A 7,490-nucleotide genomic window follows, 5' to 3' on the forward strand; every position below is an offset into this window, starting at 1 on the left:
AATTAAACAGAGTCTAATAATCTACCACTAGTGTTCTAGGGTGGGGCAAAATTAGAGAAGTCTCTCCTTTCTTTTGGAGATGGGTGATAAGCATACAGTATACATTGATTTATGGAGAGAATCAAAATTGTGTCATGAAGAGACAGAGACTGGTCCAGGAGTTACACTCCCTCTTTATTCCCTACCATAAGAAAGAACCTGTAATTGGTTGTGGTCCCTTTGAAGTAGGCCATACCATAAATTGTTTGCCTGTGCCTTGGGGCCAAGTTTCTATCGTTCTGGTAATATAACTGTGACAAGGGGAGAGGAAGAGTTTCCACTCTTTCCATGTTGTACTTAAGGCAGGAATTATGGGCTTCTAGCAAAAATCACTATCTACTTTTACATTTTTGAGCCATGGAAGAACACATTTCTTTCCAATTTTTACAGAAATAAAGATGAAGCAAGTGTGCTTGGTTGCAAATTTTATGAATTCAAAGAAGGGGAAAGGGACACAAGTCTTATTTTTTTCAGTGTGCATATTTTTTTTTATTCCTGTGCCTCATAGAATGAAAAAACGGGGTGGTTGATTTATAATGGGAATTGGCTCATGTGATTATAGAAGGTAAGAAGTTCTGTGATGTACTTTCTGAAAACTGGAGAACAATGATACCTGCTAGTGTCCCAATCCACAGGCTTGGGGACAAGGGTTCAACTCTCAATACAAGATCAAAGACTTGAGAACTGGGGTAAAGGGTGAGTCTACTGGTATAATTCTTTGAGTCCTGAAAGTCTGAGAGCATGAACAAAAAGTTATGTCCCAGCTAAAGAAAATAGAGTGAATTTGCTTTCCTCTGCCTTAATGTTCTATGATGACAGTCAAATGATTGGATGATGCCCACCTATGGTGGCGAGAGTAGATCTATGCATTCAAAGCTAATCTTTTCTAGAAATACCCTCATAGAGACACATGTAAAACCAACTACAGGGCATCACTTAGCCCAGTCAAGTAGGCACATAAAATTAAACATCACACTTTCTATGCATTTAATTTTCTAAATATTTTGTATTATAATGTCATTTTACTCAACATTTTTTGGAAATTTCCTCAATAATATATTTTAACTCTTCTGTCAAGCTTATTATTTTAACAATCAATACTTTGATGGTTCCTATTTTGTTTTTTGTTTTTTGGGTTTTTTTTTTTTTGGTACTTGCCATTGAACAAGTTCTTAACCACTGAACCACATCCCTATCCTTTTTTATTCAATTTTTAAATTTTTGAGACAGGGTCTCAAAAAGTGAGACAGGTCTCACTAAGTTTCTTAGAATCTCACAAAGTTTCTGAGGGGGTTAAATTTTTGAACTTGCATTCTTCCTGCCTTAGCCTCATGACCTTCTGGGATTACCAGTGTGTGCCACCACACCTGGCTTTTATACTTGTATTATCTTTCTTTTCTTCTTTTTCTTCTTCTTCTTCTTTTTTTTTTTTAATTGAGAGGGGATTTTGCTTTGTTGCGCAGACTGGTCTTGAACTGAACTCAAATGTTCTTCCTACTAAAGCAATCACATAATTTCTAGTAAAATTTTCCAAGACCTGCTGTATTTATTGGCAAAACAAAGTATTTTGTTCTATGAGTAGTAAGTAAATGTATCTGATAGTTTTTTTAAGCACTTACCCTACTCCATTTTAACTCTGAGCTGTTGTTCCTTTCTCCACACTTAATTCTATCCCTCTGGACACTGTCAGATCTGTTTCCTGAAACACTGTTCCAATCATATTTAATTATTCAACAATGGTACCAATATTTACTGAGCAACATTCACCTTTCACAAAAGTTCTAGGACATATTCAGAATGTTATTTTATACTGTCTTGCCTTCCATATTTTTTTGTATTTAAGGTTTATTTCCCAAATTTTCTTTCCTTGAAGGAAAACTTTATCTTAAGTTTGTTTATTTCTCAGAATATGCCATATACACAGTTCATGGATTCATTAAATTCTAACTAAATTTAGTTGATATCACTGAAACCAAAATAACATTTTTAATAAGGTGGAAATTACTAATTTTTAATTTTTATTTTTATTGGTTCTTTTTAGTTATACATGACAGCAGAGTATATTTTATATAATTATATAAGCAGGGAATGTATTTAATTATAATTAGGACATCATTCTTATGAATGTACACCTTGGTGGAATTCACAGTGGGGTATTCATACATGTACATAAAAAAATATGTAAGATTAATTCCACTACCTTTTCTTTTTTTATTCCCCCTCCCTTTCCTCCATTCCCCTTTGTCTAATCTGAACTTCTGTTTTATCACCACCCTGCCTTATTGTGGGTTAGCTTCCACATAGCAGTGAAAACTTTTGGTTTTTGAGGATTGGCTTATTTCCCTTAGCATGATAGTCTTGAGGTCCATCATTTACTGGCAAATGTCATAAAGGCTGAGTAATACTCCATTGTGTATATATACCACATTTTTTTATCCATTTATCTTTTGAAGCACACTGAGATTTCATTTCACTCCAGTGAGAATGGCAATTATCAAGAATCCAAGTAACAATAATAAATGTTGGGAAGGATATAGGGAAAAAGGTACACTTATACATTGTTGGTAGGACTACAAATTGGTGCAACCACTCTGGAATACAGTATGGATGGAGATTTCTTAGAAAACTAGGAAAGGAACAACCATGTGACCCAGCTGTCCCACTCCTTAGCATATATCCAAAAAATTTGAAATCACATAATTCAGTCATAGAAGGCACATTATAGCAGAATAATTCACAGTAGCTAAGCTATTATTATCTTGTTGAATGATAAAAGAAATGCAATTGTTCTTTCATTTAAATAACAGATTCATCTATGTACACATAGACATTCTAATGCATCTATTTGAGAATTTTGCCTAATAATCAATAATTTTGCCTAATTGAGAATTTGCCTAATATCTCACTTTGATAATTTGCTTAATTTGAAGTGCCTACTCAGAGTCTCTCTAAAGCAAGCTTTACTCTTCTTATCACCATATGTATTGTTGCTTTCTCTAAGACCAGTTTTGTGATTTTCTTAAATCTTGCCTGAATAATAACAAATCTACCACTTTTTAACATGGAAAGATACAGGATTATCAATTGTTTTTTCTCCTTTATGCCTTAAGGCAAAAATAAAAATGCCAATTGACTTTAAATATTATAACATTAAAAAAAAGTAGACCAGTGCCACAAGTTATAACTTTGTGGAAGATTTGTATGAGTCGTTGCAGTAGTCTCATTCAACACACCTTTGCATCCTGGTTCCAGTCCATACGGCCACACTTTCCTTCTACTAGGCTGAGTGCCATAGTAGTACTAAGTGGCCATTTTGTCTGCTTCTCTGTTCACGTCAAATCATCAAGGACTATCCATAACTCAACTATGGGAATATTTTGACTCTACCAGTAATGCAGCATGGCATATCTGAATTTTCAGGGCTAATGTCCCTATTGGCAGATAAAAGACCAAAGAATGACTTGGGGCATCCTTTTTGTTAAAATTTGAGATCAGGGGATAGGATGATCGATTATGTCAGTGGCCGACTTATTTCACGATAAGGAAATATTGCTGAAGTAAGTATTAAATAAGTAAGCAGTTTTCTAGTAGAAAATAAGCAAAGGCACCATAAGAATTATATATATATATATATATATATATAAAATATTTACTTGTTTTCCTCCCTTCTTTGTGTTTCTAGTTCTAATACATGGAAATTTTATTCATGAATTATTGGATAGCACAGTTCTATGTTATGATTTATCTCTTAAAATATGCATAGCCTGTGAACACACAAAATTAACTTTTTAAATTATTTTTACAACAGGTTGGTAAATGGTTGCAGGCTATGTTCTTCTCTTTTAAGCAGATCCCACGATACCTTATCCCACGTTACTTTGATGCTATATTAATTGGTGCATACACCACTCTTCTGGATGCAGCATGGAAGCAGATGTCAAGGTATATCCAACAAATCTTACATAAATAGGTGTGTTTGCATAGAAACTATACACGAGTCACTTTACATATGCACTTAAAAGACCAAAACATGAATTTTGGAGACTCAGACCTGGGAAAGTTTTTAAGTGTAGAGTAAATTTATTAACATCCTTTAGTCTGAAACACACAAAAACAAACCAATACAAATTCTGTTCTATATAAAATATGTTTGGGGAAAATAACTTGTTTTATGTTATTTGTTTCTATTTATTTATTCATTGATTTGTTAAATTTAATTGATATAATATTTAGAATATGTACATATATTTTTTTTTCTAATTTTCATCAATTACAAGAAAAATATTCTGGTACTATTATGACTGAAATCTACCTTTTACAATGAAATTTTCTAAATGAAACTACAAATGGAAATAAACTATGAGAGCTAGCAAGTTGATTTGGGAATGTTTTCAGATATTTCAGAAAGAAAAAGCACTTCAATTCTGCCATTTGTGTTACAACAAGGCCTGGACTAAAGCTGGCTAAAATAATGGATGCCATGAAAGCAGTTTTGAAATCTAATCAAATTGAACATTTTTTTCTACTATATTACTATTTATATACATTTGTGTGGAAAAATCATTTGAGGGGGGAAAACAGAATAAAACTGCTAAAAAGTTTTATATTTTTACAGATTATATTTTAAACCCTATCACTTTTATTACAGCTTTGTTAACAATGGTTGAAGCTTTGTGAAACACCTTTCACTGGGCTCAATCCAAGTGTGTGGAGTAAGAAAATTCCCTACTCTGCCACTTCTTTCACCTTCCATTCTGGATGTACCATATAGGTTTAATGAGATCAGAAAGGAAAAACAGCAGTGTTGTTCTTCTTTAACTGAAGGTAAGGAATTTTGTAGAAGGTTAAAATATATAAGTCAATAGTATTCAAAGGAAAACTTACAGGAAAAAGCCTTTTTTAAAAAATTCATGAAGTTATTCAAGACTATATGTTATTGCTTAGTAAAATTTCTAAGATACTTATAAAATACTAACCATGGTATTACTTATTATGGTATTATAATTGTGTATGAGGCATTTATGTGGGTTTTTATTGTGTTGGTTAATTCTTTTCTTCTAACTGATGGTATTATTTTAAATAATATTTAAAATATATGTTATAAATCATTATTTTACTACCCATTTTCCTATATTTATTCACATTTTTTAAAATAAACTTATCTAAAGATCATTTACAGGTGTCCTATAAGTTACAAAACACAAAACTGATATTAAATAATTATTATTGGGGATATTTTATGGTGGAATGCTTGCCTAGCATGTGTGAGACACTGAATTCAATTATCAGCATTACATATAAATAAATGAATAAAATAAAGTCCATCAACATCTAATAAAAGTTATTTTTTAAATATCTTTTCAGTTGTTGATATACCTTTATTTTATCTATTTGTACGTGATGCTGAGATTCTAACCCAGTGCCTCACAAATGCCAGGCAAGTGCACTCCCACTGAGCCATAGCCCCAGCCATAAGTAATAAATGTTTTAAGAAATTATTATTATTATGCATCCAGATGCTGTAAATTGGACATAAAATACTTCCAGCCATGTTTATTGGTATCTGTTCCTGAAAGTAGATTAAAAAATTCAATCAAATAACAAGTATGAGTAAGCAAAATAGGTAAAGAACAGGCTTTCCTTTTAAATAAATTTCCATCATATTTCTAGAAAATATTTAATACTTGAGGTCACTGAAGTTGAGAATTCTCAAAACTAACCTGAAATATGTGAAATTGTAGAAAGTATTATATATCTTCATTGCTCTCTCTGTTAAATTTTTATTTCTTTAAATTTGTATCTGCTCAGATCAAATGAAAAGGCTTCAATATACCTAACAACTATAATAATAATTACCTTTTCATTTAGACTGATCATTAAAAAAATCATAAAACTCTTTTTTGGGAGTGGAGATGTAGTTTAAGTATGTGTGAGGCCCTAGGATCAATCCCTATCACCACAAAAATAAAAAAAATTAAACAATTTTATAAAAGAAGGAAATTAAAACTCTGCTTTAGTTTTATAATTATTTCATATTTTCACTTGACTGTTTGATCTTCTATTACCTGTCATTTCCCAATGAATCCATGCAAATACTCATGAAACTGAACTGAGCCATTGTGGGGAAAAAACATGCTGATATAAAGAATTTTAGGTTTTAACCTATTTTATAAAAGCCTATTATATCAAATAGTAATCTCAGTCTTTTGATTATATGCTGTTGCTGTTAAATACCCCTAATACATGCATTAATTTATAAATTGTATACCAATATATGTTTATGGTACCTGATACACTTACCTACCAAGTATAGTATAGTAAGTAAATAGAAATTCTGGTATTTTCTTCTAGCATGGAATGTTTTGCCTAGTGTTTACTGGCAAAATAAGAATAAACTCAGATTTGCAGGTAGATTTTTTGGAGGTGAATTTTGAAATGGCTGGAAATTCATTTCTTTGGTGATAGTATTTCAAAACATGCTATAATTATAAACTTTTATAATAATTGATAAAGCAGAAATTATTCCAAAGATGTATGATCTATAAGTTGTATACTTTCAGAGATGAAAAGGTTAATATGGGTGTGTGGGGAGGGAAGAATAGAAGTTTGTTAATTGGATTAGACAAAGGGAGTTAACAGAAGCAGGGATGAGAATAGGAAGCCCATAGAATGAATTAGGCAGTAACTTTCCTGAGTACATTGTGAACACATGACCAGTGTGTTATATGGAGTGTTATATTCCATGTATGTATAATATGTCCAATTATACTCTACTCTCACATATATATAAAAACGAACAAATAAAAAATTTAATTAAATATTTCCACATATCAGTGATACAGATTTTATAGCCTTTCCTTTTTAACAAAGAAAGACTGTATATATTTTAGGATATACAAATTTAAAGTCACCTTTAAATCGCTCTATCCAGGTTTCATACAAAATGTTGAATGAGTTAAACTATAGGAATGCTGTCTGAAACAGACTGCTACATATATGTTAGCTGCTGTCATTGTCATCATCATCAAAGTTTGTAGCCATCAATCATGTATATCAACCATTATTCAAAAATATACAGTGTGGGCTGGGAATGTGCCTAGCAAGAGTGAGGAACTGGGTTCAATTCTCAGCACCGCATGTAAATAAACAAAGTCCATTCACAAGTAAAAAACATATTTAAAAAACACACAGTGTGTTTAGGGAAACTCTGTACCATCATTTTTGAGGTAGCATAGAAAAAATGTCTAATGTTGCCTTTTGTTCTAATATTTCTTTTTTCTTCTTTCTTTCTCTCTCTCTCTCTCTCTCTCTCTCTCTCTCTCTCTCTCTCTCTCTCTCTCTCTCTCTCTCTTTCTTTCTCTTTTGGCACTGGGAATTGAACCTAGGTGCTTAACTACTGAGCCACATCTCCACCCCTTTTTATTTTTTACTTTGAGACAGGGTCTTACTAA

This window comes from Ictidomys tridecemlineatus, chromosome 11, assembly GCF_052094955.1.
Source record: "Ictidomys tridecemlineatus isolate mIctTri1 chromosome 11, mIctTri1.hap1, whole genome shotgun sequence".
NCBI lineage: Eukaryota > Metazoa > Chordata > Mammalia > Rodentia > Sciuridae > Ictidomys > Ictidomys tridecemlineatus.